The 12,402-nt window shown below is 38.8% G+C and overlaps 1 non-coding gene across 1 annotated transcript; it reads right to left on the bottom strand.

The window, feature by feature from the left end:
- Window positions 1–11,287: 11,287 nt before the first annotated feature.
- Window positions 11,288–11,390, bottom strand: LOC132508449 (U6 spliceosomal RNA). The gene has a single exon (XR_009536588.1). It is a non-coding gene; the product is annotated as a U6 spliceosomal RNA (small nuclear RNA).
- Between the last annotated feature and the right edge of the window lie 1,012 nt (window positions 11,391–12,402).

The following is a 12,402-nucleotide window of genomic DNA, read 5'->3' as shown; positions in this document are numbered from 1 at the left end:
TGGCTTCACACTTTATTAGCTAACAGAATGGAGATCGCTGAAAATGAGACTTGTCTGGCTTCTCCTTTATATACATTTGGACGAATTTTCAGTAACCTAATTAAACCGTTCTGTGATTGACAGAAGCTTGTGACAAGCAGATCTGCTGATGGAACTAAATATTTTCAGTTTTCCCTTCAAGACAATAGACATCCAGAACAATTTTAGAGATCAGAAATTTGGTGAAAGTAGGAGATCATTTATAAAAAGGATATGAGCATGAAAACAGCATCAGATGAGGCCCCTGACTTGGCAGAGGAAGAAGCCCAGAAAATAAATGGACAGAAATGGTCCTCCGTTTACTCTGCAGGAAACAAAATTCCCCAGACAAATGCACAAATACATCCTTGGACAAATACCTTTACTCTTGCAGTGAAAATCAACACTCTTTGCTGAGCCCCACAAAATAGCACGGAATGATGCAGTGAGCACTGACCTCGGAATCCATAGACGTGGGTTTCAGGACTTACTCTTATTCAGCTTCTTATTGGCAAAGAATGTCAGTCTCCTCTTTGAACTTCAGATAATGTTAGCTAGTTGCTTACCAGTCTCAAGAATTATTGAATGAGGTTCAAGTTATATGGGTGGATGAAAAGCCTTTGTGTTACTGTGAAATGTTATAGAAAGGTGAGACATTAATAACACCAAATTCTGCCTCATATAATTATTTGTACACACTTCCCACTTGAATGCAAATGCTGAACAGCAGGAATTGCTGTCATCTCAGCCTCCTCTGTATCCAGCATAGTATCTGTCATAGTAGGAACTTGATAAATGTTTGCTGAATTGAATTCCATGGAATTGAATTCCTGACTTGCATGGTCTTTGAGGGCAATTGTAGAATCTCCCTTTACATCATCACCATCACCTTGCTGAAAGCTGACGTGAAAAAGTAAGCAATAAATGGTGAGTGAATGAATGAATAAATTGAGAGGACTTGAAAAGATGGTTTCCAAATCTGAGTGCACTTTACAACTACCTGGGGTGCTTTTAAAAATCAGTCTCTGGGACGCTGCCCCACAGATTGATTTAAAAGTTCCCCAGGATATTCTAATGTACAGTCAAGGTTGAGAAATAATGACTTTAAGCAATAGGAAAATATAAGGAAGACATCACCTTCCCTCTTTTAACTACCGTAGAATTTAGATTCTTAAGTGGAATAAAGCATTCTGAAAGCCTATGGCACTCTAAAATGGAAGAGTGGTGTCATTACTGCTTTTTAGAAAATACTGTCAAGGAGTGGTTTTCTAGACTTTTGCCTGATGGACCTCTTTCTTGGCGCTACACCTTGGCAGACATTGACCTCGCTATGGCTGAGCTGTGAATGCAAGATTAGCCACCAAGGCAATTGCTCTGGACTTGCGCTTGGCCCTAATGTTCTGGGAGGCGGCCACCTTGTGGCCAGTCTGCAGTGGCCATTACAGCAGCTTCCCGAAAGCTGGGACAACTCAGACTTCCGTAAGGTTTTCTCTTTCTCAGATTACATGCAGAATCCTAGTGGTATATATTCTGATATTTCTAGAAAATTAAATAAGGAGGAGAGGGTTCTGGATGCTCCATGATGAAGAGAATGCTGTAGATATTAACACCAGGCATGATATAGAGGTTATGTAGAGCAGGTAATTTGTCTTTCACTGTTGAATAACAGGTGACAGAGGTCAAGAGAGGACAATGTACTCAATAAGAAACCAGGATTCATTTCCAGGGGGGAAGTATCGGCTGTGTCAAACCCATTATAAACCTTTATTTCCATGAGGAAGAAAAGTAGGACAGCAATATGGCCATAATTCCCATTTCACAGGTAAAGGGACTGAGGCTCCAGGAGTTAACTGTCTTTGTCAAAGTTGCATGGCTAACTACTAGATGAATCTAAACTGGAAACCAACTTGTTAAGCCCATATCTCCTGAGAATGAGATTTCTTTTTATCATAAAAGAAAAAGTTCAGGGGAAAAATTTAAATTTCAAGATTGGACTAAAGTGTGTGTTTGTGGGAAACAAAACACACATACCCACACATTTTTTAAAACCTCATAAAGAGGACTAGTTGGATGATAGAAACTTCTACTTCATGAAAAATTATGCTTTGTAATACTATTAAGGAAATGCATTTTCTTCAAAGACACAAACTAATTCAGACAAACATCTATATTTTCAAGTCCTATCAGACCTATAATGAATAGATAAGACTCCCTGGTAAAGGCACCTGGAATCTTAATATGAAATATGAATCATATTCTGCACACCAGCCTGATTTTTCAAGCAGATTAAATGTATGAGAAGTGGAAAAGCTGTCCCTGTGGACATACAGACCTGGGTTTGTGTGTCAGCTCTTCCACTGTGAACTGCAAAATCTTGCAGAATTTTCTTTAACGCCCTAAACTTCAGTTTCCTCATCTATGAGTAAGAATGAGAATGACAACTTACTAATAATTCTTATTGATGTTAAATTAAAGAATGTACCCATACAGAGGTCCTAAAATGGGAAGCACCAAAATATTAAATGAATAAATGAAGAAGAGTTTCCCTTATCCTATGATTTTTGTAGAATGTTTGGCTAATTGATCACATTGCTAATGAGTGGGGTACAAATTACTTCGGTGCTGCACCACTCTAGATGTCCAGGATTTTATAAGGGTTCAAAAAACAAACCAGTCACATCATTAGAATAAAATATAAAAGGATATTTTAGGCAGCTAAGAGGAGTTGGGAACTTTGCTAAATGGATCAGTGCAATCTTCATAGTGGGTTAAATTTCACATTTGGACCCAGTTTTAGGAAATAATTTATTGGAATAACAGCTTTAGAAAGCAGCCCTGTACTCAGCTACCAAGAAGGCTCTGTTTTTTGATTTCTGCCTGACTGGGTCAGCTGGTATCTAGAAAGAAGAAACTGGGCATCAGTTACCACAGGTCATGCACTCAGAAATCACTGTTCATTTCAGAAGCTGAGAAACAAAGACCTCCCAAAACGTCTCCAGGCCAGACACTAGACACGAGATATTGAAGAGGAAAATTTCTATTGAAAACTAGGAAACCTTCCTAAGGGCTACCTATGAAATGCTTTGTCTGTCTTCCGTCTTTGAATATAAATGCTTGTATTAATCTTGTTACTTTTGTTCCATCCAGTATCTAGTAGAAGGAAGGAAGTACCTGAGTAGGATCTCTATTTACACAACACATGGGAATGGGAGGACTAGAGATAGATGAGCAGAGTCTTTAAAACTGAAATCATTGCTGTTTTAAGAATGGAGTCTAGACTTAATGACTTAGAATAGTGAAAGCTATTGGTATTCAATTCATTATCAGGTAATTTTAAAGGGACAAAGACATTGCTACAGCATATCAGGAAATGTCAATGTCAGCAATGCAAAAGATGCTCAACTATGCCTTCTGTTCTAAACTGGCAGAGTAGATACTTACCTATAAGTGGTAGTTTGAGGAGCACAGGATAAGCACAAACCTCCTTAACTGCAAAGGACTTCCCTACCAGAATTCTACAAAGCCTGACATTCTTATTTTTTTTTTCCAGTTTAAACGTTGTCCCCAAAAGGACTCTATTAAAAAGCAAATATGTTTCCATCCAACCTCTAGACCAGTCTGTCCAGTATGGTAGCCTCTACTCACATGTGGCCATTTCAACTTAAAGTTTACATTAACTAAATTAAGCAAAATAAAATATTCAGCTATTCCGTCACGTTAGCCCTATTTCAAGTGCTCAATAGCCCCGTAAGTTTAGTGGCTACCATATTGGTCAGTGTACACAGAGAACATTTATTTGCATTGTCGCAGAAATTTCTGTTGGACAGCACTGCCCTAGTGAGTGACTCTTACAGAAGACCTTATCACCTGCTTCAGAAGTGACAGGCTTAAAAAAAAAAAAAAAAAAGCTGAGCACATTGTGCTATATTATCTTGCAGTCCTTCTTGGCTTTGACATATAAAGAAGCAAGAAGCAGATATTTTGTCGCAGACTAAACCTATATGGGGAAAGGACAGGATGGGTCACAGAGAAAAACATTCAGACATGACAAGTCCAAGGCCTCTTCCTTAGCAACCCCGAATGAGAACAGTTCACCCGTGGGCACTAAATGGAGACTGATATTGAAACACGCTTTGTTCTGTAGAGCTAATTTACTCTAACCATGTGTTATACACTATGTGAAGTTCTCATGGCAGTGTGGGATCAGCCTCTCACAAATTTCCTTTGTCATCTTCATCATTTCCAGGTTGTAGAACCCCTCCATATATTCTATAGCTGGGACAGCTGCTACCTGACCACAAGAATTACATAAGAATCAAGCTTATGGAGGCTAGAGGTTTTTTTTTTAGAGGTAAGTAATCTGAATTTGAACCCTGATCTATATGACTCAGAAATCCAAACTTTTAAATCATACCATGCTGCCTCTATGAGAAGAAAAAAATATCAGGAAAGGGTTGTTTTAGCCAGAAATAAGTGCAGGGAAGACCACAGTAGCAGGACCCTCTGTATTGCTTTGGCGAGATGTTTGGGAACTCGTGGCTGGGTCATAGTTCCAGTAGGCTCAGCACATTTATGGTTTCTGTGAATTTCAGTATCATCTTCTGTAAAGGAAAGGGGTTGGACCAAGTGATCTTGGACACCTTTCAATTCTGCATAATTGTTGAATACTCAAGATTTCTATAAAGTATTCATTGTAAAGCCTCTCCAAGTGAGGATTAATTTATTATCTAGTAAAAGTGGTTTTATGAGGGCTTCCCTGGTGGCGCAGTGGTTGAGAGTCCGCCTGCCGATGCAGGGGACACGGGTTCGTGCCCCGGTCCGGGAAGATCCCACATGCCGCTGAGCGGCTGGGCCCGTGAGCCATGGCCGCTGAGCCTATGCGTCCGGAGCCTGTGCTCCGCAACGGGAGAGGCCACAACAGTGAGATGCCCGCGTACAGCAAAAAAAAAAAAAAAAAAAAAAAGTGGTTTTATGGGCATATATATTATTTTAGTGCTAGGGAAGGACGTCAGTGCATATTAGCCAGCCAAAAAATTGATAGTCAACCAATTTACTCAGTAGCCCATTTCTCCAGTACATGTGGAGCCTTAAAAGGATTTTTTAATTAACAAGAAATTATTTTGAAAAATAGAATTATTTAAAATTTTGCATATAGTTGTCGTCTTCATGTGCATGTGTGTTGATTTCTACCCCTCCCATTCCCCTAAGCTAAACATGTTTATGCTTGAAGCTGCTTTGTGAATCCCAAGAAAGCATTTGAAGAAAATTAAAAATCTCTGCCAAAAACTATAACTGTCACCGAGCTTGGTGATAAACTTTAATTGGAGAACTGATATTAAGTATGTATCTTTATTGCATTTTGAAAGCATGAGTAATATATGTAATCGTCCAAGGACTGAGCTATGAGCATTGCTTTATTATTCAAACATAAATGAAAGTGTGCTGTATTATCAATTAGTGTCCAGCTTCTTTGGAAGAGCGAGAATAAAATCTGTTAGACCTCAGCTGGTGATTTACGTTCTCAAACATCTTTATTCACAAGCCTAAAAAGCAGGCGGGTAACAGTTGCCAAGACAACTTATCTCTGGATTTAGTATTCCTGCATCACGAAAGACGCCTACGGGGAATTTAATTAACGCCTCATCCTCCCTTGGCCAAAAAAGGAAGGATTTTCCTTTAACTCAAAGTCCCTAAAGAATGAGATTATTTCAATAGAGTCAGGGTAGACACAGACATAAAAGATAGACACACACACACACACACACACACACACACACACATTCACAGATGCTGGGATTTAATTATAATATAATGAGGCTAGTTTTCAGGCAGGGTTTACATAGGGTCTGCTGCAGTAGTTCATAAGTGTTTATTGAATGAATGTGAATAGATATGTATATACATATATATAGTTTCTTTATTCATTCATTCATTCATTCATTTTCCTTCTCTCTCCCTCTTCCCCAAAAGGAGTAGGCATTTTAGAGAAAGTTAATTGGAACAGAAAACTAGCATCAACGGCCAGATAAATCAGATAAAAAATTGATAAGTATTTTAGAATTGTTAGAACTGTTTCATAATTGGTTCTGAGCTTCCAGGTAACCATGGCAATAACGGAAACGGAACAAAGTGCTTGGCTTACATTATTCCTCACAGAAAGGAATGCTTTTGCTCTCCTAAATTTTAACATCATTTTGGGAGGTTTGTTTGAAAGCCATGGATATTTCTGACTAACGTTATAAAATTCCTAAATTAAGTGCCATACTTTGTACATCATGCTCTGCACGTACTTTTGTCTCATTTAATCCTCACCACTCACCCGTAAAGCCCAATATCTACTGAGCTAGTAGAAAGTCCTGTCTAATTGTATTAATTAGTACATACCTGGATTATACTTCCATTTTACCCACATGCTGCTCCTCTAAATTAACGTCCAACCCCATGAGATGTGGGGTTGAGCACTGAGCTTTTGCACCCTACAGGTGGTCCAGGCTTTGAGGATCTTTTGGGCACTTTTTCCCCAGAATGGACAATAATTGGGTGTCTCCCCTTTCCCAAATACACATTATGACAGATCTGCATTCACGTGCTAAAAATTCCAGAGTTGCATAGTGTTTTGTGCTTTTTAAACATATTTACGTGCTTTACACCTCACAACGAAGAAAAGAAAGCAGGTAAATACTGTTTCTCCATCTGTATGCAGTAAGAAATATGAGCTGTTAGAACACAAGTTTTTTGATCCCTACTCTTAGTGCTCCATACTTCATTTTTCATTTCTTCCTGTGTATAATCTGGCAACTAAGTCGTAATACATATACTTCCAGCACATTGTTTAGCTCATCAAACCAGTCATTTGCTAAATAGGAAAACAATGATTTAGTACAGCATCATGATATTCCTAATTGTCTGCCTCAGGGCATAATTTTGAGCTAGCCAAGTTTTGTCTACCTATCAGGTAGTGTTAGCCCTCTGACTTTGTTCTTCATCTCCAAAGTTTGTTGCTGTTGTTGGCTAGAGTTAGATCCTTTTGCATTTCCATAAGAACTTTAAAACCAGCTTGCTAATTTCTACCAAAAAGCCTGCTGGAATTTTGGTTGGGGTTGTGTTGAATCTTTAGATCAGTTTGGGGATATTTGGCGTCTTAACAGTTGGAATCTTCCAACACATGGATGAGGTATATCTCTCCATTTACTCAAGTCTTTTTAAATTTACCTCAGCAATATTTTATAGTTTTCAATGTACAGGTTTTACCCTGTACATTGTTAGGTTTATCTCTAAGTATTTTCTAATTTTATGCTACTGTAAATGACCTTTATTGCAACTTCCAAATATTCATTGCTAATATATTTAAATACAATTTAGTTTTATATGTCAATCTTGTATCCCAAAACTTTTCTAAACTCATTTATTGGTTCTCATTTTTTTGGTAAATTCCATCAAGTTTTCTACGTAGACAATAAGGCCACCTACACGTAAAGACAAGTTTACTTCATCCTTTCCAATCTGGATGCAATTATTTTTGTTTTTCTTGCCTAACTGCACCAGCTAGGACTGCTAGTATAATGTTGAATAGAAATGATAAGAGCAGATATCCCTGTCTTGGCTCTGATCTTAAGGGGAAATAATTCTGTCTTTCGCCATTAAGTATAATGTTAACTGTAAGATCTTTTTTCACATAGATGTTCTTTATCAGGTTAAATTTCCTTATTCCTAGTTTGCTGAGAGTTTTTATCAAGAATTGATGTTGCATTTTTCTCTACCCTTGTGTAGTTTTTTTTTTTTTTTTTTTTTTTTTTTTTGCGGTACGCGGGCCTCTCACTGTCGTGGCCTCTCCCGTTGCGGAGCACAGGCTCCGGACGCGCAGGCTCAGCGGCCATGGCTCAGGGGCCCAGCCGCTCTGTGGCATGTGGGATCTTCCCGGACAGGGGCACGAACCCGTGTCCCCTGCATCGGCAGGCAGACTCTCAACCACCGTGCCACCAGGGAAACCCCCCCTCGTGTAGTTTTTTCACCTGCATGCACTGGTCAGAACTCAGCTGGAGACTAAAGAAGGTGCCCTCTGCAGTTTTTTGGAGTTCTTTCTGTATGTTTTCTCTCTCCAGTACTTTACTTTGCAAACTCCAGCCACTTTGGCTTTCTTGGGCTCCCAAGTCCATTTCCCCAACACAGGGAGACTAACAGGCTTAGCTTGGGCCCCTTCTGCCAGTAACATAACCTGGAAACTCTCTAAAGCAATATTCTGGGATAATTGTAGGACTCACCTCATTTGTTTCCTATCTCTCAGGGATTATTGGGCTTTGTTGTCTGATGTCCAGTGTCTTAAAAATCGTTTTTCATATGTTGTGTCCAGTTTTTTAGTGTTCCTGCAGGAGAGTTAACATAGCCCTTGTTATTCCATCTTGGTTGGAATACTTTCAGAGCATGACTAGAACCCTGAACCTGGGTTCTCTGCCCCTGTAGCCTTGATTTCTTCTACTCTTCCCTATATGTACAACCAGTGTCAGTGTCTGCTACATTAGTGCTGATGCTGGGAACGCTAATTTAATTTTATACATTTCAGTAATGCTTAACATCTAAATATTCCAAAGACTAACTGTAATATAAATTGGGTTGTTCAGTAGAAATTGGATGTTTCTTGCCCTGTGTTACATATTACATTCTTATACCAGATGAGGAAGGGACAGTGATAGTTCCATTATATATATAATCATCTTCACAAAGGGAAACCCATCAAAATTTGGATGCACTGAATGATCACCAAGATTGCTATCATCTTTTGTCCTTCATGTGTTACTGGACACCTTTCCAAGGTAATATCTCTGTAGCAATGGTATTGGTCACTCTTAGACATGTTTGAAAACACAGCTGGGTAGTTATTTCCTCGTGATATCGTCTCATAAAATTCTAGGCAGCTTTAATCCCTCCTACTCCTGAATGCTAATCAGGCAGGTCACATAGCAGTATTTTGGCCTTCTTCACAGTGTAGAAAAACATGTGTTTGTATAAACAACACCTGCAACAATGTATTCTCATGTTAACTTTCCCAGGTAACCAATCTTATGGAAATTATTAATTTAGCATATCTATTCCTCCTATTCAGTTACTCTAGAAATATTCAGAAATCTAGAATATATGATAATTCACATTACATAATATGCATATATAATTATGAATACATTTATGATTATATAATTTAAATATACATTTACTATGAATGCAGTGTTATTTCTTTTTCTCTGGTATTCTGTTTGGGAATATCTGAAAAACAGATAACTGAGCTATATTAAGTTTAATTAATATTAAACAGCATTGAGTTGGCAAGTCCCGTTTCCTATGCTGGCAAATTTCTGATTTCACGAGTATCTAAACTGGCTTACAAATGGCTGAATATGTGAGGAGTTGTTTCCATTTGGGATCTTTTTGGTGATGGGCACACCCTAATAATACAGTTACAATTCCTTAGGATTGCCTGGGTACCCTCTGATTTTATGACACTGATTTTTAGGGAGCCTAGGAAATCGCCCTTGGCAGGACCTAATCCCTCCACACAGATGTTAACTCACTGAAACATTATCCCTTCATTCTTCAGATCATCTTCTAAGCTATTCATAGCCTGTCAAACAATGTACAAGCAAAAAATTGGAATTTTGTTATAGTTCAACAGTTTGATTTTAAGCCTAAATGCTATGCTTTAACTGTGAAGTTTGACTGAGGAGGATTTAAAAGGATGGGTGGGCTTTGTGTACACACACAGCCAAAACTAAGTCTGTTCCACGAATATTAATAGAAATCTTGACCATGTGCAAACCCAGTTGATGATAAACTCAACTCCCTGTAACTGAGGTTTGAAAAAAAGAATGTCTTCGTATAAGATCCAGCCCAATTCATTGACAGAAGAATCCTACCATAGAAAAGGGTAATCATGGATGTCTTTTATCTGAAAGAGGCATTAGAAATCATCTAATGCTATATTTCTCCAGTTGGTAGGGGAGGGGGACGATAACCAGAATTACCTGGGCTGTGAGGAAGAGAAGAGAGGAGAACTGAGCATATAGAGTTTGACAAACCCCAAAGAGAATCTTTTTAACCTTTCATAATTTATGAATCACTGATCCAAACAATGCTTTGTAGCTCTGGCTACAATTCAAACCATCTGGGGATCTTTCAAAAATCCTACCATCCAGGTCACATTACAGACCAAATTAGAATCTCTGGATTGGACCCAAGCCCGAGTGCTTTAAGGAGTCTTATATGAGAGGTTAGGAGTCCATAGGCCCACAGGTAGGGGAAATCTTGCTAACACTGGAAACAGGATAAGTCCCCAGCTCACATTTGAGTAGCCACAAAGAGCTACTTCTCCACTTCTCTCTAGATGCCTCACCAACCAAGGATTACTGTTATCTTTAAATTAGCAATTTTTCTTTAATCATGGTAAAAAACACATATAAAATTTACCATCTTAACTTTTTTTTTTTTTTTTTGCGGTACGCGGGCCTCTCACTGCTGTGGCCTCTCCCGTTGTGGAGCACAAGCTCTGGGCGCACAGGATTAGCGGCCATGGCTCACGGGCCCAGCCGCTCCGCGGCACGTGGGATCTTCCCGGACTGGGGCACGAACCCGTGTCCCCTGCATCGGCAGGCGGACTCTCAACCACTGCGCCACCGGGGAAGCCCCATCTTAACTATTTTTAAGAGTACAGTTCGGTAGTGTTAAGTATATTCACATTGCCTTCTCTAGAGCTTCAGCTCGCGAAACTGAAACTCTATGCCAATTGAACTCCAATTCCCTATTTCCCCCTCTTTCAGCCCCTGGCAACGACCATTTTATTCTGTTTCTGTGAGTTGGACTACTTTAGATACCTCATGTAAGTGGAATCATACAGCATTTATCTCTGGGTGACTGGCTTATTTCACTTAGCATAATGTCCTCAAGGTTTATCCATGTTGTAACATGTGACAGGATTTCCATTTTTTTTCAAGCTGAATAATATTCCATTGCATGTATATACCACATTTTCTTTCTCCATTCATCTGTCCATGGATATTTGGGTTGCTTCTACCTCTTAGATATTGTGAGTAATGCTGCAATGAACTTGAGTATGCAAATAACTCTTTGAGATCCTATGTTGAATTCTCTTGGCTATACACCCAGAAATGGGATTCCTGGATCGTATGGTATTTCTATTTTTAATTTTTGAGGAATCTCCATTCTGTTTTCCATAGTGGCTGTATCACTTTTCATTCCTACCAACAGCACACAAGAGATTCCAAAAAATATGGAAAGCTTCATGAATTCACATGTCATCCTTGTGAAGGGGCCATGCGAGTCTTCTCTGTATTGTTTCAATTTTAGTATACATGCTGCTGAAACAACCACTAAATCTTAAAATTTTGAGATGATTTTCAGAACTTATTAACAAATCCCATGTAGGTGGCAGGCTGAGTCTCCCAGATTTATAAAAAAATATAAAATACATGTTTGAATAACTAATTTTATTTTAAGAGGAATCAGATCAATGGTCAAGGAAAAGTTACTAATAGGAAGCCCTCAAAGCATAGTCCCATACCAGAGCATCATTGGAGAACTTGCTAGAAATGCAGACTCTCAGGCCACACCCCAGAAACTTGCTGAATCAGAAATTCTGCAGGTTGGGTCCAGCAATCTGTGTTTTTAAAGCCTTCTAGGGGCTATTGATGCATACTAAAGTCTGAAGCACTGTCTACATTTTGATTTTATTGATCTTAGAAAGAACCCTCTAAGCTCTAATACTTTTCCTATTAATGCTTGAAATGCCAATACATTTATTCCTTTTTGTTTTATATTACTTTTTTGGTTGTTCAATTGCCTGGTCAGTGAAACAGCCTTGCTCTAAGCATCAGTGACTTCAGGATTAAAAGCAGGCTCAGGCAGTAGTTCACACTATAAATTGTAACTATAGTAACTTCTTAGTCATGATGTAAAATGACTAAGTTTGTGAAATGAGGAGACTAGATCAAAGATGGCAAATCTCTGCCTTACATGCCACCACCACTTTTCCAAAGCCCAAGGCAGACACTGCTAATTGATCAAGACACTCTATACCTCCCAGTGCAGATAGAGTCTCAACAAGGCAGACATTGCTAATTGATCAAGACACTCTATACCTCCCAGTGCAGATAGAGTCCCAGAATCTTTCTTAACACAGCCCTACCAAAAAATTAGTTATGTCATGAGATGAAATCCATTTGCTACCAGATAATCTTCATTGTCCCATTTATCTCTGTCTTTAAATAATATGGACTCCCAATGCTATCAATTCTAGGCTGTTCTCTAGAACAGTAAATACTCTGTGAGCTTAGTTTCCTCATCTATAAGATACCACTGATGTTATCTACCTCATGGGGT

Source organism: Lagenorhynchus albirostris, chromosome 17, assembly GCF_949774975.1.
Source record: "Lagenorhynchus albirostris chromosome 17, mLagAlb1.1, whole genome shotgun sequence".
In the NCBI taxonomy this organism is placed as follows: Eukaryota; Metazoa; Chordata; class Mammalia; order Artiodactyla; family Delphinidae; genus Lagenorhynchus; species Lagenorhynchus albirostris.
This window is presented reverse-complemented; position numbering and strand designations above follow the sequence as displayed.